We start from the raw sequence: 26,610 nt of genomic DNA, 5'->3' as shown, positions 1-26,610 counted from the left end.
GCGTTTTAAAGAGAGATTTACACATTTATATGTATATACATATTAGCAACCTAGTTTAATTGTTTCTGATTACTAAGGACCTTGAAATGTACTTTATATGTTTTTTGTGGTCACTACTGACTTAAATAAATAAATCTCCCCCTGCTGGTAATGCAACTCCTGCATGCGTATTCCTTTCACAGTTTGGAGAGGCAAAGCATAAAATGAAGTGGGCCAGAGTGTCTATTATATGTTTTGCCATGATATCAGGTTGAACTGGTGGTTATTTGCAATACCTTACTGTTGCCTTTCTATCAGCTTAAAGCAGTCTTGGCCATTCTCCTCTCACCTCTGACATGAACAAGGCTGTTTCACCCAGACAACAGCTGCTAACAGGATGTTTTACCTTTTTAAGAAGATCTGTACACCCCACAGATGGGTGTATTGAGAAATGTCAATAGATCCGCAGTTTCTAAAATAAACAGACCAGAGTTCAGAGTTCTTTGAATCATCTTTCTTCCCCATTCTGATGCTCAGTTTGAACTTCAGCAGGACATCTTGTCTATGTGTCTAAATGCACTGATTGGCTGATTAGATACAGTTGAACATCTACCTTTTAAACTGGCTGATAAGTGTATGTTACACTCCAACAGAAGTTGTGTACTCCATTAAATGACAAAAAAGTTATTTGAGAAAAAGAAAACACTGCAGAATGTGTCATCGTATTATCTTGCTCATCAAATGACACAATGACTTTAAAACACTATTCTTAAGAGTGAGATAATTATTGTACATTGTGGTGGATTTTTTGTTTGATATGTATAACTATGTAACTTATACACTATATATCTGTGCGCACTGAACATATATATTTTAACTTTCATGTAGAGTCTTAAGCACAAGACATTTTGCTTCACCGAGGTTTATTAAGTTGGTACTGTAACAGGGCAGTTAATGTAGGGGGAGAGTTCTCTTGAATAATTTACTTAATAATTAATTAATTTAACATCTTTAATGCAGCACAACCAAAACAGTAACATTGTAACGGAGATCCTGAACACATAACGATAAAATATCATACAAAGTACACACACACACACACACACACACACTTTGAACCCAAACTGAAGTGTTTTTAAGCATGTAACCTATGTATTATATGTTATAAGATTGTGCCACTTGCTGAATAAGATTTAATAATTAGGATTAATATCTGACCTTTGACCGTGTCATGACCTATTGTGATAAGCCAGAGCAGGGGTACTCAGAGTCCTGACTGGCCTTTGGCCAAGACCTTGGCCGCTATCTGACCCCAGCAGCTGTGCGGGGCGTGTGGGAAAGTTACCCAGCAGCAGGGGGCGGCGATACTGGTCCCTATATTAGGGGACCAGAGGACGCCCCCAGGGCTCTTTTCCTCCTGCTGCTGCTACCTGTCCGTCTCCGTGTTGCTCTGCTGTCTGTGCTTAAGGCTGTACACCCCGGGGTTTTGCTTTGCTTGTTTTCTGCTCTGTAATTTTCTTGCTAAATGTCTGTATGTATTTTTCCTGCTGTTCATATGGTTCAGTGTATTAAACTCTGTTCCAAGAATTCTACTCTTTTACAGAGCATCTTTTTGAGTGTCTTGAGTTTAATTGGATTTGGATCTCCACATCGTTGGTGGAAGAAGGTTATCAGAATGGCTTCAAAATTTGCGACCACAATTGGCGACGTACGAAGGGACAAGGAATTAAGGTGATTGCTGGGAGCCTTGGGGAATGCCAAAGCCTTGCACATCAGAGAACACCAAGCGGCCGCTACAATAAGGTAAGCAGAGTTTTTTTTTCTGCTCAATGTTGGTGTTGTCTGAGTGCAGAGGGGGGTTCCACCTTGGCTCCGAGTAGATTCCACCTAACCTTGAAAAGGACTTTAATCAAATGGTCGCTGTTATTCTAAGTGATAAAGTGTTACACTGTAAAAATAATGTTGCGGATGCTGAAGGAGTGGAGTTTAATACTGCATCATATGTGTGTGTGTTATTCCTGTAACTTGTGTGACCCGCGGGGGTAGTGTGAGTGAGCGCTGTATGTGTGTGTGCGTATTTGGGGTTTGTGTGTGTGAGAGGCTGCTCTGCCCTGTGCTGGAGTGTGACTCCAGGGCTGTGTTGGGGGAGTTTGGGTTTATTTTTCCGCTATTCTTTAGTGCATCTGAAGAATAGGCGTAAGTTGCACAGAAGTACAAAGTTGAAGTGATGAAAAGTGATGAAAAGTGATAAAAGTGATGAAAAGTGAAATATATGTCGGCACCCCCAAGGTGGTTACCGCTGGAAACCTAGTTATCCATTTAAGTAGATAAGGTGATATAGGCTAACTAGGTTAACCATTTAATTGGTTAACCTGGTTAACCCAAGTGAATTGCTAGGTAGTCAGGACTGCTCGGCTTTGGGGGATTTTTGGGGATAAATTCCTAGCCAGTAACGCGGGGACTTGGGGCTCACAGTAGGGATCTGAGGGCTTTCGAGTCCACCGGTCTGGACGGGCTACATGAAATGCGCGCGTCGCGGAATGAAAGGCGACACCTTCGGCCCAAGTGTAAATATGTAAATAGCTGTTACTAACCTTTAAGTATAATCGCTGCTGTAAATATTGCTAAGAAGTAGTCTAGAGTATAACAATGTATTGCTGTAAATATTGCTTAAAATAACTCTTGCCGTAAATAAGAGTTAGAGGAATACGCGTAAGGGGTGGGTTTTGATAAATAAATACGGAAAAGGGAAGTTAGTAGGTAGATGAGTAAAAAGTTGTAGAGGGACTGATTTGAGAGACTAAAAAAAACTGAGCTCACTGTGCTGCAGAGCGCTGTGTCTGCAGGCAGTTTTTGAATCATCCCTACGGTATGTGGAGGAGTGAGAGGAGCATCAGAGCAGTGAAAAGAGATAAGTCTGCAAAAATTAAGAGTTGTTGAATATAAAGAGGAAAATAGACACTGCTGCTGAAAAATAATGTTGTTGTTTAAGGAATTTAAACAGAAAGATCTGTAGAAATAATATTTGTCAAGCAGCAATATGAAGTAAGGGGGAAAATTTGTGGGTAAATTTCAGTAAAAGAAGATATTAAATTACCAAAACAGGGATAATGAGTAAATAGGGATTGCAGGCACTTTTTTTTTGGATTATTAGCTTAATAAAAGTATGACCAAAAGTTAAATAAATTGGAAATAGAGCTGCTTGACTAAAGTAAAAAAGGATAACCTAACCTAGAGCTAAATTGTAACATATCCAAACTAATAACAGTAAGAAAGAGAACTATAAATTAATTCTAATAATAAAACATAGCTGGGATAAAACTCAGGCCTAAAATAATTAGAGGGAAAGTAAATAAATCACACAAACAAATAATAAATGAAACAGAGAGGTTTGTGTTGTGTTTGGAGAAATATAGAAGGTAGTGGTGATGATCTAAGAACATCTGAACATCTTAGTAAGGAATGAGAGATAGAGACCAAATAAAAAGAACATGTTTGGGCTACAACGGAGATAAGAGAGTCAAAAGAGCTTCCATAAATCGATCTCAGTAAAATGCAGGAGTTGTAGAAGAATCTAATAATGTCTCAGAGTTTGCATGTGAAATGTATATTGAGGGTTTGTTATCACTCACCAAAGAATAGTAAATAATGAAGTTTTGTCTGTTGTAGAGAGTTCTGCCGAGGGGTCATAAACTCACCCAAAAGCATACAGAGAGTGCAAGAGGCACCTGAGTAATATGATGTGAAATGAATGATTGTTGGAAATAAATTGTGTGAAGCTTAGAGGAGTTCAGAATAAACAGGCTGACATGTTGGGTGAAGTGGTCATGAGGACAGATATGAACAAATTAACAATAAGAGACACCTGCTAGAAATCTGTTTAAAATGCTGCCGTCACAAATAAGTAGTTGGGAAGAGAAAAGAAGGTAGACAGGTTTAAATGCAACTAACTGATATATCAAACCCAGAGCATAATAGCTAAAATCACTGGATGGAAAATAGTGAAGTGAAATAGAAGAGTTTTGTTGGAAATGGTGGTTTAATAAGTCAGAGATTGTGACTTAACAATTTCAAGTAAAGTTTAGCGCCTGTTGAGTGTGGCAGAGGGAGACAGTAGCAAAAAAAGGAAAAGTGTTGTACTGAGCTCACACCAGCTGAGCCGCTGCTGCAGGAGGCGGCCCGTAAACAGCATCACAGGGTGTAGCTGGCTCAAGTTGCTCTGACTGTGGAGTGTGTGGGGTGGGCCCCGACATCCTGCCAAGAGTGTCCTTGACCAGTGCACAGTGCACAGGCTTTCAAGTGATCTAAGCCAAATGCAAGTGTGTGAGAAGAAGAGTAAAAGACTGACCTGCATGTCTCAAAGAGGTTATTGTTATGGTGAGCTTGTGCGAAGCTCAGAGGAGTCACCTGAGACAGGAAGCAAAATAGTTTGCTTAAAAAAGAAAAAAAAAAGAAAAAGATGTAACTTGTTTGTAAAGTTTAAGGCCCACAGCAGTGAAGATGCTTAAACAAGTGATCAAATGCTGAGTACTATGAACAAAAAACAACAAAAATGTAAAAAAGAATAGCGCCCATTAGAGTGAGGAACAGGAAGAAAGAAGCTCTAAATTTGAGAATAAAATATTAGAAGAAACACCTGAGAGGAAAATGATAAGGCCAGTAGACTGGTTCTCAGGTAAATTAAAATAAATATAATAAACTATTAAAATAAGAACAGGGAAGTAAGACAGAACTGAATGACGGAGGGGCATAAGACATAACAGTAGAGAAGCAGTGGAAAGAATTGAGAATAATATAATTCAGTGAGTAAACAAAAAGCCTAAGTACAATGACAACTGATTAGAGTGTAATGGTAACAATAACAAGACAGTAATTAGAAAGATGTAATAAATAATGCCATTAAATGTAATAGTAAAGTGAGAGGAAGAGTAGGTAAGAATGAAAAGTGATTACACTCAAGCACTGTAGAGAGGAAAAAAAAAAGGTTAAATCTAAAGAAAAAGATTATTTGCTTGGGAAAAGAAATAACAGAAATAAAGTTGTGGGATGCATGGCTGGTTAACCTGCAGCTGTGGATCATTAGAAATGCTGATCAATAAAATAAAAAGCATGATTAGATATTGTATGGGGGAAGGGATTATTAAAGGGATCTTTTGTATCTAAAACACTCGCCTTGATGCTGGTCAGACTGTGTGTAATCCTTCTTCTATAGCTATGAGAGAAATAACATCTAGAAAAGTGTCAGAGGTGCGTGACATAAGAGGGCCTTAACCCTTTAAGGCCTCGAGTGTCAGGCTTGAATCAGGAAATATTTAAGTTTTAAGAGTCCCAAAACATCAGAGTGATTTTTACCATCCAAGAAAGTAAATAAATAAATAAATTGCACTTTATACATTTAAGGAATAACTTGCAAAATGCTGTCTTTAGCAAATGCAATATGGTAATTCTTACATATGCAAAATTACTATTGCTTTTAATTTGTCAAGTTTAATAGGTATTGTGACAAAATTTGGGGGTAATTGTTTCAGGAATCAGGGTTTTGAATAGTGACAGCGTTAATCCCACAGCTGCATCTTGTCACTTACAGGAAAGTTGGGCAGAAAAACATAAAACTGTTGTATATGATAATAAAGCCCCTATGATTTTGTTTTAGTTTTACAAGAAAAATAAAAGCAAATATAGATAAATCTCTGCTAAATCTAAGCTCCCTAAATAAGCAGTGTGCATCATGCAGGGGGGAAATACACAGGAGCAGGGTTTGGAGGGGATGATATAGCCTTTGTTCCAGCAAAAGCTGGTAATTAGAAATAAAACACATTAACCTAAAATGCAATAAGGAGAAATCAAAAGTTGAGCCTGTGTATTAAAAAACAAAACAAACAAAAAACCATGACAAAAGTGATTATGGCTTAGAAGAGGAGAAGTAAACACGAGGAAGTTTGAGATGTAGGAAGTTAGATAAAGGAGCTGAAGAGTGAAGAGTGATTAGACAGGTGGGACAAAGAAAGTTGTGAGTCAGAGGAAAGGAAGCTAAATAAGAGAATTCAAAGACCAGGAGTAAGATAATGGAGAGTAACATGAGGTCGAGCTCACAGGCAAAAACAAAAGAAAAAAGTGGAGCAAATGAAAACAGTTACTAACTGATGTATGCACATACTTCAAACAACGATTCTCCTGCTATGGAAAAAAGAAATACCTCCTTACAGATGAAGGAGCTCACCAACTGAAGGGGAGAAACACAGATCACCAGTGAAAGACACCAGGCCATGAGCCTGTGGAGTAGAGCAACACTGGCACTGCGAAGGCCTACGTCACTGATGAGGCCTGCACAAAGGTGGAGAGCAGGAGTCAGCTGTATGACGACATCCAATGGCTGGCACAGGTGAAAGCCCAGGAACTCCAGAGAGGAGCGTCCAAGTGAAGATCCACAATTCATGAAACCGAGTCTCCTTGAGTCCAATGAAAGACTGTATCTGCAGAGGGCTGGAAAAGTGTATTAAAACACACTTTTAGTCAGCTGACATACTCATCAATCTGCTGAGGACTGACAATCGGTGGCCTCTAAGAGCCAACATCGTCTGCATCTGGGATGTTCTCTGTGTGGATGTTCCTGGAGAACTCCGAGAGGAATGTGGGCAGCACCATAACAACAAGGAAGTTACTGCCAAGAGAAGTCTTCAGTACATGGACTGTGACTGATACCAGAGTACTATCCATGATATCTGCAGTGAACAACATGAAGCAGCTGCATCAGTAACGCTCCCAACAAACTAATAAGTTTAAAGCCCTGGGCTCCACCCCTTGTGTTACTCTCCCAGTAGAAAAAGAACACAAATAATAAGAACTAGGCCACATGAAAGCATTAGATAGGAGATTATTAGAAATATATTCATTACTAACACTCTTACATTAGAATATTATTTAAGATTAGGAAATTTGAATACATAAAGGGCGCAGACATGACTCCCACTGACACTAGAACAGATACACACAGAGCATTAGAACCCCAGTAGGGCATGGGACAGATAAGTAAACTTAGGGAAGTTATTAATCACCTTATGAGCATTGCATTATTGAAGGGATGAAACTTACACATGGGGATTTACTAAAAACTGGGGTACTGATGAAACTCGGGATCCCTGGTAACATGAAATGAGAAATTTAAACATCTGCTGTTTCTGACCCTGGTACACTGCTCTTGGGTATCCTCCTGACATGTATGTAACTGTGTGGGTGCAAATGTGTACATATGTGTAAATCTGTATGCAGATATGACAAATAATCTGTCTTTTGTCTTTTTCAGTGCGACTACATATAGACCAGTGGCAGCTACCTCCGTTCATGTGTTGAAGCTAATAGTAAGATGCTAGCTCTAAACGTGCAGCACTAAACCATCCATAGTGCGATAATTCAGTGTGTGTGCAATTTGTAGTTACTTTCAAATGGAAGAAAGATAAAAATGAATGCAGTGTGGAGGAGAAAGCAGTGAAGGATTCTGTCATAATCTTAACTGCATTGGGAAAAGGGGGGAACATATAGCTTAGCAGAGCTAAATTGTTAACTCTCCCAAAGAATGAACCAAACAAAAAAAGGAGAAAATCTAAATTATCAGATATTTTGGAGGGAAAGAGGCTAAAGCCTGATCCCCTATAAAATGAGCAAACCTCAATTTAGAAAAATGGGGCCTAAATTATCTTTCCTGTGTGTGGCAGGGTCCAGTTGTCTGTGGATTGACATATTTAAATTACTCAAATGCTTACTCTAGCAAAAACTGCAGAGCTAAATGACTCTATTCTAGTTCTATTCTAGTTCCAGTGTGAAGAGGTAGAGTTTGAAGCACTGAGGAGGGACATGCAGTCTGACCGGGCACATGGCAACCAAAAGGAAAGAGAAGAACATTTCATTGGTATGGGGCAAACTGAGAAGATTAAGGTAAGGCAGAGTTGAGTCAGAATGATTAAACCTCTATAGGTGAGCAACTATTGACCTAGTACAATCCAAATTTACAAAAGTTGAAGTAGACCTTTTACCCTGCAATTAGAACTGTTTGTTTTTCAGGAGGTCTCAATGTTCATCATGGCCATCCAGGTGTATTGTAAATATAATGCCAATTACATGTATTATTTACGGTCCAAAATTTACTATCACTCAAGTTAAGGAAAATGGGGTGTGAAGTAATTGTCTGCCTCAGAGTCCACTGCCCAGATATGTAACAAGGTCCAATTAGGGAATTTCTTATGATTACTGTCTATGAACAACCCATGCATGAAAATTTGTATGAATAGTCTAATACAGCTGTTTTAGCTTTTCAATGGCTATTTTTCTATAAGAACAAAGGCTGTCATGCTGTATATTATTCAACTCAAGGTTGAACAGGCATGAAATTATGTTGCCAGTCATCTAAAGGCACATTATTATCTAAGGATAAACTGCAAAATAAAACATTAAAACACAATTATTTATCTGACCCCCTTTTAGCAAGAAACGTGGAGAGGAGGAACTCCCTTTTTAACAGGAATACATGCCCAGTAGAACTGGGCACAGGGGGGAGTGGTCATCTGCTGCGACCAGCTGAGTGAGGAGAAAGAGACAGGACTAAAAACATGCTGTGTAGGAGAGCCAGAGATTGATAATAACTAATAACTAATAATAACTCAAAAGAGAGACCTAAAAACTGGAGGCCTGGCTTCCCATTCTACTTTTAAATATTCTAGTAAGCTTAAAGTTCGAGAGTCAAGTGGGGAGATATAGTACTATAGGAGCAGTATGGTAATTTAAAAAAACAAACAAAACAGATTTAACAAGGAGCCTATGAAGAGAAATCAACAGGAGAAATGTACTCTGTCATTCTAGTCCCTTTCAGCATTCATGTTGCAACATTTTGATGTAGATGGATGCTTTTTAAGGAGTTACAATGTCTACAACATCCTGATAAAAACAAATTACAGTGGGACAGCCTAGAAGTAATAAATGCATGAATTTGTCTTTCAGCATCACTCTGGGACAGGACTTTAGAGATATTGCAGAAATTGAAGAAAGCAGTCCTTAATATTCGCTTATTAGCACATATTGGGATAAAAAAATGACTCCAGGAAACCTCACAGTGTTAATGGAGACCAAGGTAATGCCATTCAGAGCATTCCTTTAGGTTGACTGACAGGTGTGTGTTGTTTGGCTTCATGGATGAATGAGAGAGAGGGTGTCATCAGCACGGCAGAGGTATGTTGTGTCTTTTGTGGTGTTACCTGAAGGAGGCATGTGTTATGTAAATAGAAATAGATCCTGGTGTGAAACCTTGTGAAGCTCAATGGTTAGTCTTGTGTATGTGGGAGGATTCTTAGAATAACATGTTATGGTCACAAGTGTCGGACATAGAGATCAATCCACTGTCAGAGGCCTTAAGAAGATCATTTTTAACTTTCATCAAAGCTGTCTCTATACTGTGATGTGCTCTGAAACCTGACTGAAACTCTTTAAATAAGGCATTCCTCTGTGGCTATTTTACAGCATCTCTTGTGGGGATTTTTGACATAAAGGAAAGTTGGAGATTGGCCTATAATTGGCTAGGACAGTTAGGTCAAGTGATGGTTTAACTACTGCCAATATGAAGAACTGTGTGGTTAATATTGCATTGTCTAACTTAGCTTTGAAAATTTCAATTCTGTGGCTATAGAGGTGTGGGAAGTTTGATCAGCCATATAGCCAGCAACACTAAGTAGAGGGCTAAAAGTGTTAATGATGAAATGTGAATTGGCTGGTAACAGAGTTAATGTTTATCCAAATTCAGCATATAAATTTGACATGTGCTCAAATAGTGTTTAAGAACGAAGAAGATCTTAGAGAAGCCAACAGAGCCCCAATACTGTATGAAGAAGCAGTAACTCAGCTCCTAGTCGCCCTAAAGCTCCCTGGTGCTTTGGCTGTGATTAGATGTCTTGATCACCAGAAAACAGACACATGAATGGCTAAATGAAACAACATGTTAGAGCTTTACTATGCACTTCCTAAATTGATAGCTAGGTAAAGATAAGTAAAGCTTTCTCTTTATAACAGCATTTGGGACAAACATTTCAAGGTGCTCCACAAAATAAAGCAATGAATTGGAATTTGTTAAGGAAGAGGTCAACTGGGTACAAATATTAACTCTAGTACTAAGGTGCATGCAGTTGTGAACTAACAAGACTACAACAACTAACACTGCATGGCATACTCACAAATGTCCATAGATAAGTCCTCATAAAGGGCCTGTATTGCTAACTGTGAACACAACTAATGCAGTCTGCAAAGCTATCTTTCTGCAGGAGATGGCTTCTGGATGGCAGATGGAGATGCAGAGGTCCTGGAGCAGGTGCTGGCAATCTGATGACGAGTGCGAGGGAACAACGGGGTGAAACAGGCTGCTCCAGACAGCTGAGCCATGACCCATCCAGCAGCTGTTGAACCTGCTGCAGAGCCTACAGCCCAGGTGGAGCTGTACAGTGCCCAAACCAGCTTCCGAATGATGGATGTGCAAGATCAACTACTACCCATCGCCGACCCTGACTTTAATCAAGAGTAGGACCAAGTCGTCTCGAGTATTCTTAGAAGCTATGCAAGATCCAGCAGTCAAGAAGTACCAAGAGAGACTTTTCTCGGACTCATAAATTGGTTGAAATATGGACTGAAAAAGGGACACAAGTTGAGTAAAGGTTGAAGCTGCTGCAGAGAAATGTCAACCTTGAAGCTACCAAAGGACATTTCAAAGCCCACACTGAGAAGTCTGTTCAGAAAAAGAAGTTGCACCTGATCAAGATGAAACCCAAAACTTAGAATTAATTGTTTAATTGTATTATTTTAATGTCACATATGGTGTTGTGTAATCCATGTATGTATTATGTGTCTCTGCTGATGTGTTTTATGCCTTACTTTCATTTTCCTGTAATTAGGCAGGTTTTTCAGTTTCTTGAGTATTCTGTTTAGGATACTGTGTAGTATGATTTGCAAATGAAGATGAATCAATTTGTCTTAAATTAATTGACTAAGAGAAATGAATGTTGGGAGAATGTTATGTTGATGACTATGAGGGTTTTGGTGGAAGGAAGGGCTTATTCATTTGAGCAACAACTGTGTGGGATCTTTATACAAATTCTTATGTTCTATTTACAGCTTGCTTTAAAGTATGTTAGCAAAAAAACAGCCCACGCATTAGTTTTCACAATTTTTGTTCTTCTTTAGTTATGGGGTCTTTTTAGGTGGTACCTCTAGGTACCACAGGGGGGAATGTGGTGGATTTTTTGTTTGATATGTATAACTATGTAACTTATACACTATATATCTGTGCGCACTGAACATATATATTTTAACTTTCATGTAGAGTCTTAAGCACAAGACATTTTGCTTCACCGAGGTTTATTAAGTTGGTACTGTAACAGGGCAGTTAATGTAGGGGGAGAGTTCTCTTGAATAATTTACTTAATAATTAATTAATTTAACATCTTTAATGCAGCACAACCAAAACAGTAACATTGTAACGGAGATCCTGAACACATAACGATAAGATATCATACAAAGTACACACACACACACACACACACACACACACACTTTGAACCCAAACTGAAGTGTTTTTAAGCATGTAACCTATGTATTATATGTTATAAGATTGTGCCACTTGCTGAATAAGATTTAATAATTAGGATTAATATCTGACCTTTGACCGTGTCATGACCTATTGTGATAAGCCAGAGCAGGGGTACTCAGAGTCCTGACTGGCCTTTGGCCAAGACCTTGGCCGCTATCTGACCCCAGCAGCTGTGCGGGGCGTGTGGGAAAGTTACCCAGCAGCAGGGGGCGGCGATACTGGTCCCTATATTAGGGGACCAGAGGACGCCCCCAGGGCTCTTTTCCTCCTGCTGCTGCTACCTGTCCGTCTCCGTGTTGCTCTGCTGTCTGTGCTTAAGGCTGTACACCCCGGGGTTTTGCTTTGCTTGTTTTCTGCTCTGTAATTTTCTTGCTAAATGTCTGTATGTATTTTTCCTGCTGTTCATATGGTTCAGTGTATTAAACTCTGTTCCAAGAATTCTACTCTTTTACAGAGCATCTTTTTGAGTGTCTTGAGTTTAATTGGATTTGGATCTCCACATCGTTGGTGGAAGAAGGTTATCAGAATGGCTTCAAAATTTGCGACCACAACATCTGTTGTGGTAACTGCTTGTTTAAAAAAAGACTTGCCCATTGGAGACACTAAAGACAGTAAAAGACGTGAAATCAACGTTCCGACTGCAGCTCTCAGGCAAGGCAAGGCAAGGCAAGTTTATTTATATAGCACAATTCAACAACAAGGTGATTCAAAGTGCTTTACAGAGACATTAAAAACAAAAACATGATTTGAATTTGATTAAAACAAGCAAACAAACAAACAAACAAACAAAACAGTATATAAAATCAAAAATCAAAACAGTAGATAAAATCAGAACAGTAGATAAAATCAGTAGTTAAAAAGTAGGTTTTGAAATTTAAACTTAAGTGTGGATTTGGTGCTTTATTCAAATGCAGCTGAGAATAGGTGAGTCTTCAACCTGGATTTAAATAAACTGAGTGTTTCAGCTGATCTGAGGCTTTCTGGGAGTTTGTTCCAGATATAAGGAGCATAAAAGCTGAATGCAGCTTCTCCGTGTCTGGTTCTGACTCTGGGGACTGATAACAGACCGGATCCAGATGACCTGAGGGATCTGGAAGGTTCATACTGGGTCAGGAGGTCACTGATGTATTTTGGTCCTAAACCATTCAAAGCTGTATAGACCAGCATCAGAACTTTAAAGTCTATCCTCTGACAGACAGGCAGCCAGTGTAAAGACCTCAGAGCTGGACTGATGTGGTCCACTTTTTTGGTCTTAGTGAGGACTCTAGCAGCAGAGTTCTGAATGAGCTGTAGTTGTCTGACTGATTTTTTAGGTAGACCTGTAAAGATGCCGTTACAGTAATCAAGCCTACTAAAGATGAATGCATGGACTAGTTTTTCCAGGTCCTGTTGAGACATCATATCTTTTATCCTTGAAATATTCTTGAGGTGATAGTAAGCTGATTTTGTTATTGTCTTAATGTGTTTTTCTAAGTTTAGGTCTGCATCCATCACTACACCCAAATTTCTCGCCTGGTTTGTGGTTTTTAGGTGTATAGATTGAAGTTCTCTGGTGACCTGTAATCGTTTTTCTTTGGCACCAAAGACTATTACCTCAGTTTTATTTTTGTTTAGCTGGAGAAAATTGTGGCACAACCAGTCATTAATTTCCCCAATGCATTTACCAAGAGCCTGTACAGGGCCTCGGTCTCCTGGTGACATTGTGATATATATTTGTGTGTCATCTGCGTAGCTATGATAGTTTATTTTGTTGTTCTTTATAATCTGTGCCAGTGGGAGCATGTAAATGTTAAATAGAAGGGGTCCCAAGATGGAACCTTGGGGAACTCCACATGTGATACTTGTCTGCTCAGATGTGAAGTGGACAGTCCATTTAAGTGCTTTAAGTCCATTTAAGCAAATGAAAGGGGCTCTTCCGACGGACAGGAAAGAACTGGTTTGTCAAGCTGCAGGATCGAGTGTCTCCTCTGGAGGGGCGTATCACTGTCTCGGTCTAAAATTCATACAGGTCTGAGATCTTAAAAACATTTCAAGTAATCCAAGTTATTTCTTCTTGAAAATAAGCAAATTCAGTCATCTCAGCACTAAGTGCTAATTAGCCATCCGACTAGCTGTGCTTTCATGTTTCGTTTAGTTTCAGTCCTCCAGCTAACTCGCTCTTTTAGCAGTCAAAAAGCATGAATCAAAAAAGACCCCATCCCACGTTTACACTTTATAGCCAGCTAATGAGGAACACCTCAGCTTTCATGATACAGTAAAAAAACAAGACAAAACAAAACAACAACGTGTTCTCTACATTACATTAACACAGCTATGTCTGCTGCTTGCTTTGTCATCTGTATACACAAGGTCCTCACATCTGTCCTGCCTTCCCACTGCTGCATCACTTCTGCATCTGATGTTTCACATCCCACTGTCCACTATGACCAAGCCAGATTTTTGCTTTGAGCTTTGGAGCATTTTTTTTCCAGTTTTCCTCCTGCCTGCTTTTGGCCTTTCACAAAAACCTGAATTCTGCTCCCTTTTGCTTTGCTTGTTTGCCTAATTCGTTTTTTATGAAAACTCTTTTAGATGACTAATAAGTCGAAATTATTTTCTCAAAATTTCAACTTATTAACTCAAAATTTTGAGGAAAAGTAACTCGAAATTTCGAGTTAGCGCTGCCAATGGTCGTGTCCAAATTCATGGGTTGCATCCTCCTGAGGACCCGGCCTTCGCGGTCTACGTGGGCCGGATCTCTTCTCTTGCTCTTGGCGAAGGCGGTCGCACTTTTTTTTCCTCCTCCTCTCCTCTCCTCTCCCTTAGCTTCCCTGCTTAGCCTCTTGTGTCCTTGTCTAGTCTCGTGTTTTTTGTATTACTTTTCCCTGGAACACTGTCTCACAGTCTGTTCTCTAAAACCTAAAAGAGGAATTATGGATTTGATCAACTGGTCTCTGAATGCGATTGACACCCCTTCAACGAGAAGTCTGGGCTCGGGTGAGCCTGAGTGCTGAAAATATCTACCTATTCGGAACCATGATAACAGGGTTCTTGCTGATCGGAGCTGGCTTGGCCCTGGCTTATCGAAGAATTAAGGAAGCGGAACCAGCTGTTCAAACCCCCACAAGACTGCCCGCTGGGATTGAAACGATGGGACGAGGCGTGAGTTTCTCGAAATGGGTCATTGAGTGCAGCACGGATGAGATCTTGGAGAACCGCACGGCTGCCGTGAATACTCAGAACAAGACCTCTGAGTGCAAACTGATTACATCTGGAGGGGCTCGCTCAGAATAACACCTCTGGGCGCAAATTGATCACATCTTGGGAAGCGCACCGCGGTCGTGAGTTCTCAGAATCGGCTCTTTGACCACAAGAATGACAACACCACGGAACGTAAGTTTGGATAACATCATAGAAAGCTCACGGCTCTCCAACGGGAGATTGAGAGACCAGTGTTGGACTGTTAGAACAGCTTTGAAATTCTTATGAGTTGTTCGCACTAAAGTAAAAACCATCATCATTTCATGCGGAGACCCCTTCGGCACCAGCTGCGGTTGCAAGGCTGGAGCTGTACAACAACACCCTGATTACGGACTGTGTTTAGACCAGGGGTCGGCAACCCGCGGCTCCGGAGCCGCATGCGGCTCTTTAGTCCTTATAGTGCGGCTCCGCGTGGTTTGGGAAAATAAATTAGAAGTATTTCGCTGAAGTGTATTTTATTTATGTTAGTTCTTTTAAACTTGTAGTTCTAAATTGGAAGATTATTGTAATATTGAAATATAAATATAAAATTATATTCTATTATTTTTTCCTCGCTCAATATAAGCGTCACACTCGCGAAAGCCGGTATTCCCGCCGAAATACCGTGCATTTATCGAGACTTTCAACCCTGGGTAGGCCAATTATGGATCTTCGGATCCACATTATGTCAGCAGCTGCACCGTGAACTATGTTAAAGACAAACACTGCTCACGCCTCACAGACGACAGATGACAGCTTACAGTCCTGCGTAAACTGACTTCGCACAGCACCGATTAGCAGACGCTGTGCGCAGGGGCGGATCTAGAGAAATTTTCTTAGGGTGGCATGAGGGTGGCAAAGAAATCAAATGGGGTGGCAAAATCAAAGCCTTTTTTTTCAAACACATATGCAGGTGGTTACATATGGTTAAAATAATTCAAATGCAGTAAGTATGCACGTTTTTCATATAAATATAGTCTATAACTTAATTATTGTCTGTAGCCCACATAATTACACACTTTAGTTACATAAAACATGTGAGTTTTGATCTTATGTACTGTATAGCCTGTATAATAAATAAATATGTATATGTATTTTATACTTATGTATAAATAAGTATAAAATCCAGAAAGCTACACAACATGGGGCGGTTCATTTACAAACAGAAGTCTAACTTAAGTTTCACACTGTTTTTTGTTAGAAAACAATCACATTGTTACAGCTTAAATTACACAAAATGTCAGAAATCTGCACTGTCATGAACAAAAATTTAAACCTAATTTTTCACGATTTGTTGGATTAACCCACTGAGGTCTGAAATACAACCGGCCATTTATGACTCCTTTTGAGTTTACGTTTGTATTTCACCCTCAAATTGTTTCATTTTATTTTTTCCCCCTTGCCTTGTTTGGTATCATTCTTTTCAGCTCAACTGAATTTAGTTGTTTTTTCACTGACATACTGCATTAGTATCACTGATCTGAAGTCCCACAAAGAACTTAAAATCCTAGTAGTATTTTTTTACTGTAAAAAAAACCCACAGACATGTTGAGTAAATTTTTATAACTTGAAATGCAAATATAAAATGTACATTTTGTAAACATATACAACTATTTATCTAAAAATGCAGCCAATACACCTGCCGTTTCTTTCATTTTGTACAACCATTTCAAAATATTACTAAAACTAAAATGAGAGAACAATCAGGTGTCGCAATAAGATGCCCCACAAATGATGTGTGCCAGTAAAAAAAAAGTTTGTCCACCAAAAGACAGAACAGCACAGGGATAAACCTGCAGGCCTGACAACAGGAGGTGTATCACTCCGCTGGCTTTCTACTTAGTGACAGTGTTTACGTTGCAAATGTGCCTTTGTGACATTCATTAGTGCCCTCACTGACACACAAAACAAAACAACGACTACACAACAGAACAACTACACAAGACAACACAACACACTAAGTATACACTCCACACTAAACGTCACAAATCTCCCACATCTAAAGACTCTCTCTCTCTCTCTCTCTCTCTCTTTCTCACTCGCTCGCTCTGTCTCGCTGCCGTTACCGTCACTCCCAAACTCTCCCCTCTTCCTAAACAACCAAATCCCACGTGTTGACTGTTTGTTTTAATTGGTCGACATGGTACATTTTTCCACCGATAGGAAAGAGGTGGCGTTTTTTCCTTTCTTTACTGTTTTCGCGCTGTCCTTAGAAAACGCTTAAAACACATGCACAAAAACGTGACGACAGTATTTAGAAAAAAGCGTGGCTTATATATATTATCATAACTCTGGATTCACTGGCCTGTAATTAAAATTTAAAAACTTTGAAGTCCGAACTTTCAATATGGGCTGAAACAGAGACTCAGCGTGGCTGCAGCTTGTTGCTACGTCAGCTTACATCAGTCATGTGATTTGGAGGTGCAGCGTGTCTGTGGACCACAGAGGGTTAATAACACTCACCTTCCTTCCATTTCCAGAGTGTAACAACCAACCACCTGTGTAAAAAGCGAAATTCCCATGGTGTTGTTCAAAATGTGCTCTGGCACAATCATAAGCATGGCTTGCTACTGAAAACAAGAAAAAAGCCGATCCTGCTTTGGGCTGAACCATTTGTTAATGGTGGAGGGGGGGAACACTATGCAATATATTTAGTTTTAGCAATTATATTCACTGTTGACTGTAACTACGCTCAAAGTGTTAATGCTATCTTATTTTAATAAACAACACTGTCATATGCAAAACTGGGGTGGCACTTGGGGTGGCAAGGGATCATTTTAGGGTGGCACTTGCCACCCTATGCCACCCTTCTAGATCCGCCCCTGGCTGTGCGCAGAGGTTCAGGAGCAGAAGTCCCATTGTAAACATACCACAGCAGACCCGACGATGTTTGCATGAACGCGCTTTTCACACGCGGTTGCTGTACGCATACAGCCCGACACACACCACCAACACAACAGCACAGATAGCGCAGACTTTAAGGCGGCGAGGCGTGATTGCGGGTGCCGCTCAGGTGCGTCCGCCTCCCCTGCAGCGGCGCTGCAGACCACGCCCCCGCCGCATGCATTAACCAGGTAAAATACATATTTAGGCAGAATTTTGCAAATATCTATTTTCAATTTTTCAGCAGCATAGAGCTTTTTTACCAATTATTTTTTAAAAGTCAGGTCAAGGCTCCAACAGCCCAAAGGAGATATAAGGGAGGCGGCTCACAACAGTTTTTGTTTGCTACATGGATCATTTTAGTTCAGCTGGGTGTCTTTGTTTTTGTTATATTTCTTTAAGAGTTCAAAATGTGTTGATTACATAAATAAAATGTAATTTTCTCTGTAGCACTTCATGGATTTCATAAGCAGCACACCTTAGTTGTTCACACAAAGGTAAAAAAAACAATATATATACAGTGTTATCTTCATTTTAGATGTCAAAAAGTATTTGCGGCTCCCAGTGTTTTCTTTTGCGTGGAAACCGGGTCCAAGTGGCTCTTTGGGTGTAAAAGGTTGCAGACCCCTGGTTTAGACTGTTCTTCCCATTCTATGCAAGGCCACCTGGGTTGGCTGGAAGACTGTTTACTTAGCCTGGCAGGGTGAAGGACACTGTCTCAGCTGAACTCTGGACATACACACACACACGCACACAGACATATATACACATGCAGATATACACTCACCCCCCCTCCCCCTCCAAACGCCTTCGACGCTTATTCCCTTCCGATGCTGACGGTGGATCATGGAGACAGCGCATAGGCTGCAGGCCCAGATGTACTGTCTACATTGGATGTCTCTTACCCTTTACCCATCCCTGTTGCTTGTCATGTGTTTCTTTGGTGTATTAAGAGTTTTTTTCATGTGCTATGTGCAGAGGTGTTTTTTTCTGTTCTCAAACTGATCTCCCTGTTGGAGCTCAGTCTGGGGGGAGTTATTTTTTTCTCCTTATCTTTCCTCATGTTGTGCTTTTCCATGTTATACCCCTCTGACCTGTCTTCCCCATGTGATGTTTGTGTAATGTATGTATGGTCGGATGGGTAAGACGGCGCTGGCACGGCTGGCAGCCTTAACCCAATTTCCCTCGGGATGAATAAAGTATAATCAATCAATCAATCAATCAATCAATCAATCAATCCTCAGAAGGTCGGGTAGGCCAGAAGTAAACGGCTGTGGAATGGGACGGTCTAGCCTTCTGATTAGCGTCACCGCTGCCTCGGTGGAGTTTAATAAACTCGGCCGTCTGCTCCTTGCTATCTAAAATATAACAGGACACTGGCGTAAATTCTCGACCATCTCACACTTCTGTTTAATCAGTTTTCTGTTTGACGTTTATTCAGCTGTGTGAAAACCAAGGAGGAACCCACTCGGGGGATTAATAAAGTTTTATTTTATCTAATCTAATCTAATAACTTTAATCTCAGCCAAACCGATTTACTCAAGAACAAATAAAACACTGAAAAAAGCCAAACAATAACATTTTTAGGTTGTCTAAGTGACTTATATATTACGTTTAACCTGAGTAGCGAAAGTCTGCGGTGATCTGAAAATGATGTGCCGGGAGTTGTGCCGTTCTCGGCGGCTTCAGTGACCCTTGAGCTCTCGGCTCACTATCGAGCTGGTGGGTAACATAAGTCTCGCAAATATGCGATGTCTTGATAAACCGAGCAAATGGTCGTGTCCAAATTCATTGGCTGCATCCTCCTGAGGACGGATTTGTAGACTGATTAAGTCACAGCGACGCGCCGAAATTCGTAGACTCCTCCTAATGCAAGCGCATCCTCCTTTTCCCCGAATTTGAAGGATGGGTCGGGTGTGTCCTTCGTGGCCCACCATATCCCAGAATTCATAGCATCGAGTTTCCGGCAATGGCGGCCGCTACTAAGTTTTAAAATTACTCTTATTAATCTTTCTGGGTCACAAAATAAACTTTTAACATATTTTCAGGCAATAATGTGGGTGTGTAAACTTCAAATATCTGCTCGGTTTATCAAGACATCGCATATTTGCGAAAGTGCTTTGACGTTTTCGGAGACTTATGTTACCCACCAGCTCAATAGTGAGCTGAGAGCTCAAGGGTCACTGAAGCCGCCGAGAACGGCACAACTCTCGGCACATCATTTTCAGATCACCGCGGACTTTCGCTACTCCAGTTAAACGTAATATATAAGTCACTTAGACAACATAAAAATGTTATTCTTTGGCTTTTTTCAGTGTTTTATTTGTTCGTGAGTAAATCGGTTTGGCTGAGATCAATGTTCCCTCTAATTTTTCATGTGTCTGAGCGAACGCACAAACTCCCTGAGCGATCCCTTGGACCACTGTGAGCAACAGCAGACATGTGCACTGTGGTCACAGCAGCATCAAATCCATCCATGTTACATGGTTTATTAAAATAATCAAATTACAGCATTTACATTTATGTTAGACTACTTTTAATTAACTGCTTTAGCCCACTTACAATGAAAATTTAAAAAAAAATCTTGTTCATGACCTGTGTAGTATGTTAACACTATTGGAAGTAAAAATAACTTGAAGTCCAATTTTGAAAACACAACTTTCTTTTTTTTCTTTTTTTTTTTTATAAAGCTCTGACTTGTATTATGAGTCTGTGGTCTGTGGTCTGGGAGAGAGTCCTATAACTCTCTGTGGGGCGATCGTGGCTCAAGAGTTGGGAGTTCGCCTTGTAATCGGAAGGTTGCCGGTTCGAGCCCCGACTCGGACAGTCTCGGTCGTTGTGTTCTTGGGCAAGACACTTCACCCGTTGCCTACTGGTGGTGGTCAGAGGGCCCGGTGGCGCCAGTGTCCGGCAACCTCGCCTCTGTCAGTGCGCCCCAGGGTGGCTGTGGCTACAACGTAGCTTGCCATCACCGGTGTGTGAATGGGTGAATGACTGGATATGTAAAGCGCTTTGGGGTCCTTAGGGACTAGTAAAGCGCTATACAAATACAGGCCATTTACCATCTGTCTGCAAAATACAGTATATAATGACCAATGGTGGGCAATTAATTATATAGTTACTTCTTCAAAAAAGTCTGTGAAGGTTCTCAGTCATCCAGGTCATCGTAGTCAAAGGAGTTTGCAAAGAAAAGCGTCTGGACTTCTTTGAGTTGCTTGAAGACGTTTCACCTCTCATCCGAGAAGCTTCTTCAGTTCTAAGGTCAAATGGCCGAGAGTCCCAGATTTAAACCCAGTGGGAGTATCCCCCCAAGGAGGGACAAAGGACCCCATCTTTGAACAGAGGCGGTGGTTTACGACACCAACTGTCTGCCATCTATAATCCAGTTTTGAGTTCCCTCCCCAGACGCCTTAACGCCCACTCACATCCTGGGCCATCTGACCTCAGGAAATCACATGATAGGGTGGGGCCAGGTTTCACAATGAGCTCACCCGAAACCCTGGCTGATTAGGTCCCACACCCACTTTCACACCTTGGCGCATGTGATTAGAGGATCACCAGGGGGTCCTTTGTCCCTCCTTGGGGGGATACTCCCACTGGGTTTAAATCTGGGACTCTCGGCCATTTGACCTTAGAACTGAAGAAGCTTCTCGGATGAGAGGTGAAACGTCTTCAAGCAACTCAAAGAAGTCCAGACGCTTTTCTTTGCAAACTCCTTTGACTTCTTCAAAAAAGTTACTGAGTTTTGCAAACAACAAAGTTTTTTGCAGCTATTTACCTAAAAATGCGGCCAAGGCATTTTCTAAACAAACATTTCAAGCTATTTACAGAACAAATTATTTGCGCCACTCCAAAAAATAATTTCTGTCCACTATGAAATAAAGGAGAACATCAAAAGCCTGATACCTGCAGGCCTGAAAACAGGAGATGTATCACTCCCCTAACACCTGTAACATTCAGTAGTCGCCTCATTCTTCTGACACACACAACAAAACTATTGACTACACTACACACTAACTACACAAGATTTGCGCTAAACGTCGCAAATCTCTCACATCTCAAAACATTCCTAAAACTTCCCCCTTTCCTAAACAACTGTTGCCATATCATTTTTTGATTGGTTGACATGGTACATTTTTCAACCAATAGGAAAGGGTGGGGTTTTTTTGGTTTTGGCTTTTCTCACAGGGAGAGTGCTTTCGAGCGTTTTCCTTATCAAACGCCGTTTTTACCATTTCTTCCCGCAGTAAATATAAATAACGATAGTATTTGTAATATTCTGTTCTCAAACTTATGAATAACTGTCACGGACCCAGCTCCAGGGATTTGGGGTCCGTGAGCAGTGTGGACCTTTAGTATTATTATTATTATTATTATTATTATTATTATTATTATTATTATTGTTGTTATTGTATTGGATGTATGTTTTCTGCACTGTGCTCTTGTGTTCCATGCTGGTGGGTGTATGTGTGCGGGTGTGTCTGCGGGTGTGGCTGGAGGACGAAGGACAGCCACCTGCAGGCCTGATGGGTGTGGCCCTGCCAGCTGCCGGTCACGCCCAGGTTCTCACACACCTGCTTCTGATCAGGCTCGTCGGGGGAGCTACATAACAGAGCGATGGGGCTTCCTCCGGCACAGGATCGTTGAGTTAGACTTCATGTCAGTGTTTAAAGAGCTGTTTAGTGTATGCCTGCTGGAGTTGGTGCCATAACGGCTGCATCTGTTGTTTTTCCTCAGGAGGAGAGCGGAACACAGGACTGCAGGACGCACGGGGTGTGCGTAGGCACAGGGGCAGAGAGCACAGGATATCAGCACTTAGGGGAAGACACGTCACGGGAGTCAAGGGAGCACTCTGGAGAATTATTGTGTGGTGTACATTTACCCCCACTGTAAATAAATGCACTGCTCATTCCACTAAGTCCAGCGTTTGGGTCCTATCTCCATCATTCCCCACGGTCTGCCTGCCAGACCGTGACAATAACACATTCTTAATCTGCTTCGTGAGCCACCATTTTCTTTATTTGCCGCTCGTTCAGTCCAACATAACACACACCCACTTCCGTAAACAAACACGCCCCATTGCCACTACGGTGAACCACAAAGGACAATAAGCACGGCGTGCAAACATTATAAACAATACAACATCTCCCTTTTTTTTAAATGTCCGCCAGTGACACAGCTGGTATGCATTTCAAGATAGAACATCCTGAGCATGAGGATAAGGAACAGTTTTTTCAACACTGTCATGCGTAAAATTACTGCGGCATGAGACCAACAACAACAATGCAACACGGAATATGCACTCCTTAGTACATTTGACATGTTCATCTTTTTTTTTTTGTCTTAGGGCAGCGATCCGCCTACACCCTTTACAATCACAGGTCAAGGATGACCCTTGGTTTGACCACTCGTCCAGATCTGGTGGTCAGTGCAAGGCTAGTGTCCATGGCTGGTGTTTTAGTGTCTCTAGATGGCGACAGGGGCTCTGCTTGTTGTTGAGCTGCACTATCTGGCTGGGTTACCAGATCGGATGTTGGTGCTGAAGGTGCCGGTGACGCCTTAGCGCCTCTCAGGTGCCGTCGGTTACGCCGTATAATCTGTCCCTCGCCAGTGCGGATCACGAAAGAGCGGGCAGTCTCTGCAGGTCGGATGATGACAGCCGGTTTCCAGCTTCCGGACTCATGCTGAAAGCGAATGTGGTCCCCCTGCTGCAGCCTCGGTAGTGGTGCGGCACTGCAATTGTAGTATCGCCTCTGATGCTCTTGTCTTTCCATCCGTGTTTTTTGCACGACCGTCTGGCTTATGATGCGAGGTACCAGCTGGTATCCGGTGATGGGAAGCATTGAGCGCAGACGTCGACTCGTGAGGAGCTGCGCGGGTGACCTGAAGCCATCGACTGGCGTGTTCCTTTGCTCCAATAGAGACAGGTAGGGATCTAGTCCCTGAGCATGAGCTTTATCCAGAACCGATTTGGCCGTTTTGACTGTTCTTTCGGCAAGGCCATTGCTTTGTGGGTACAAAGGGCTTGAGGTCGTGTGGACAAAGTCCCATGTGACTGCAAAATCCTTGAACTCTCGAGAGCTGTACTGTGGGCCGTTATCTGAGATAAGCTTCTCTGGTATACCGTGTCTTGCGAATATGGCCTTGAGCTTTTTGATGACGGACCCTGCAGTGGTAGAGAATAGCCTTTCAACCTCAAAGTAGCGGCTGTAATAGTCCACAACTACTAAGTAGTCCCGTCCACGCCATGTGAAGAGATCTGAGGCCACGGCCTGCCATGGTCTCTCAGGAATCTGGTGTGGAATGAGAGGTTCTTTGGGATTCGCTGCGCGCCTCTCCTGACATATGGAACAGTTTTCCACCGTGGCAGCTATGTCCTTGCCCATGCCTGGCCAGAAGAGGGCATCCCTTGCTCTCTGCTTACTCCTCTCAATCCCCATGTGCCCAGTGTGGATTCTCTCCAGCATGTTGTTTCTTAGGGCTGTTGGCACTATGATTTTGTCACCTTTGAAGATGATGCCATGGAAGTGTGAAATTTCATCTCTGAAATTCCAGAAGTCCAAAAGGGTTTTGGGGCATTTTTTCCTGTCCTCAGGCCAGCCATCATGCACGGTTTGCTTCAGCAGGGTGAGCTGCGGCTTGCATCCTGTTGCAGTCTGTATCTCTGAGAGCTTTTTGTCACTTACTGGGAGGCTGTTTATCACTGAGTGGACCTGGTCCTCCATGCCTTCACTCAGCGTGCTGTCTTGGTCGAGCAATGGTTTCCTGGACAGTGTGTCAGCCACAGGTATGTCTTTTCCGGGTCGGTGCACGATCTCTATGTCGTATCTCTGCAGCTGTAACAGCATGCGCTGCAGACGAGCAGGGGCTACAGAGATTGGCTTCTTCAGTATGTGCTCCAACGGCTTGTGGTCCGACTCGACGATGACTCTTCTGCCGTATATGTAGGTGTGGAAACGCTTGCATCCAAACAACACTGCAAAGAGCTTTTTTTCGATCTGTGCATAGTTAACCTCTGTTGGGGTCAGTGTCTTTGAAGCATATGCTATTGGGTGTCCGTCCTGCATCAACACAGCTCCCAAACCATACTTCGATGCAGCTACCTGTAGCCGTAGCTCCTTGGTCATGTCGTAGTATGCCAGTATGGGGCCTGGTTCTCTGGTTATGAGATCTTTCATTTGCTGGAAGACTCTGTCGTGATTCTGATCCCAGATGAACTCCAAATCTTGCTTGAGCAGCTGACGCAGCGGTGCGTTCACTTCTGATAGTCGTGGTGCGAATCTGGACAGGTAGTTCGCCATTCCAAGAATTGTCTCGAGCTCATTCTTATTCTCTGGAGGTGGCATGTCCTTTATGGCCTGCAGTTTTTTTGGGTCTGGCTGGATGCCCTCCCGGGTGAGTTTGTGTCCAAAGTAACTCACTTCTGTGGCGCCTATGACACATTTCTCTGGATTGAGATGCACTCCTCGCTCCCTTGTGCGCTCAAGCATGGCACGGAGGTTCTCGTCGTGTTCCTCCTTTGTCCTGCCAAACACAAGGATGTCATCCACGATGGCTGCCACTCCATTAAGCCCTTCGTATGTCTCATCGATTTTCCTTTGGAAAATGTCCTGTGCTGATATTATCCCAAAGGGAAGGCGCAGAAAACGGTACCTGCCAAAGGTCGTGTTGAAGGTGGTGAGGAGCGATGACTTGGTGGTTAATTGGATGGCCCAATAGCCTGAGCGAGCGTCCATGACACTGAAGTACTGTGCTCCTGCCAGCTTTGGTGTGATGTCATCCAATGTTGGAAGCGAGTAATGGGGTCTTTTGATGGCTTTGTTTAAATCGCGAGGATCAAGGCACACTCTGAGCTTCCCATTACGTTTCTTTGCGACCACCAGTCCGTTTACCCATTCTGTGGGTTCTTTTACTTTGACAATTATGCCGTTTTTCTCCATGTCATCCAACTCCCGTTTCAGTCGTTCCCGCAGTGTGAAAGGGATCCTCCGTGGGGGGCACACGATGGGCATGGCGTCTGGGTCAATGTGTAAGTCGCATTCTCCTGGGAATTTCCCTATGCCTTGAAACACATCAGCAAACTCCTCCATGACGCTTGTGATCTGTACTGACATGACCAGCTTGACTAGGTTTAGATCCAGGCATGCTCTCAACCCTAGGATGGGGGGTGCTGCAGTTTCTACTATGTCAAAGGTCAGCATCTTGTGAATGTCTTTCCACTTGCACTTCAACTGGCAGGTGCCTTTGATGTTGAGTTTTTCTCCTCCATAGCCAGATAGTGTGCGTGTGGGCGGTGCCAAGCTGACCTGCTTGAAACATTTCTTAAACAATCGGGCAGGGATGACGTTAGCAGTGGCTCCTATGTCAAGCTTAAAACTCACAGTGTGATGCAGTGAGCCTACTTCTACGTCAGCGTAAGCCTGTTCATCAGCTTCCCCTTCATTGCACTTTGTTATGGAATCTATGAATAGCTCTGCTTCATCGCTTGGAGTGTCAGGGTTAATAGAGTACACTGGGTTGGGTTGATGTGGTGCTTCTGAACGGCATGCTTTGGCAAAGTGGTTCATTTTATTGCACTTTTTGCACCTCTTCCCTTTTGCAGGGCACTCCTCCTTCTGGCTGTGTGCTTGTGCGCTTAGCGGATACTGCATGCGCAGGCGCTGCTCCCTGCAGGCTCGTGTGTGGGTCGACCATGGCTTTCAATTGGTTTTGTGCGATCTCATAGGAGCGTGCAATGTCTATGGCTTTTTCTAGAGTCAAATCTGACCCTTGTGGGAAACTGGTTGCAAAGACAATCCTGTCTCGGACCATTTCATCACTGTTAACATAGCCACACTGCTTGACGAGTAGCTTTAACTCTGTCACAAAGTGTTCAAATGACTCCCCTTCGCCTTGGAGTCTTTCATTAA

The 26,610-nt window shown here is 42.1% G+C and overlaps 1 long non-coding RNA gene across 1 annotated transcript; it reads left to right on the top strand.

Moving 5' to 3' along the window:
• The first annotated feature begins 1,551 nt into the window (after window positions 1-1,551).
• LOC112847287 (uncharacterized) lies at window positions 1,552-10,653 on the top strand. The gene is made up of 2 exons (XR_003220744.1): window positions 1,552-7,911; window positions 8,971-10,653. It is a non-coding gene; the product is annotated as an uncharacterized LOC112847287 (long non-coding RNA).
• The last annotated feature ends 15,957 nt before the right edge of the window (window positions 10,654-26,610 follow it).

This window comes from Oreochromis niloticus, linkage group LG7, assembly GCF_001858045.2.
Source record: "Oreochromis niloticus isolate F11D_XX linkage group LG7, O_niloticus_UMD_NMBU, whole genome shotgun sequence".
NCBI lineage: Eukaryota > Metazoa > Chordata > Actinopteri > Cichliformes > Cichlidae > Oreochromis > Oreochromis niloticus.
The sequence above is the reverse complement of the archived record's forward strand: the minus strand, read 5'-3'. Positions and strand labels throughout refer to the sequence as shown.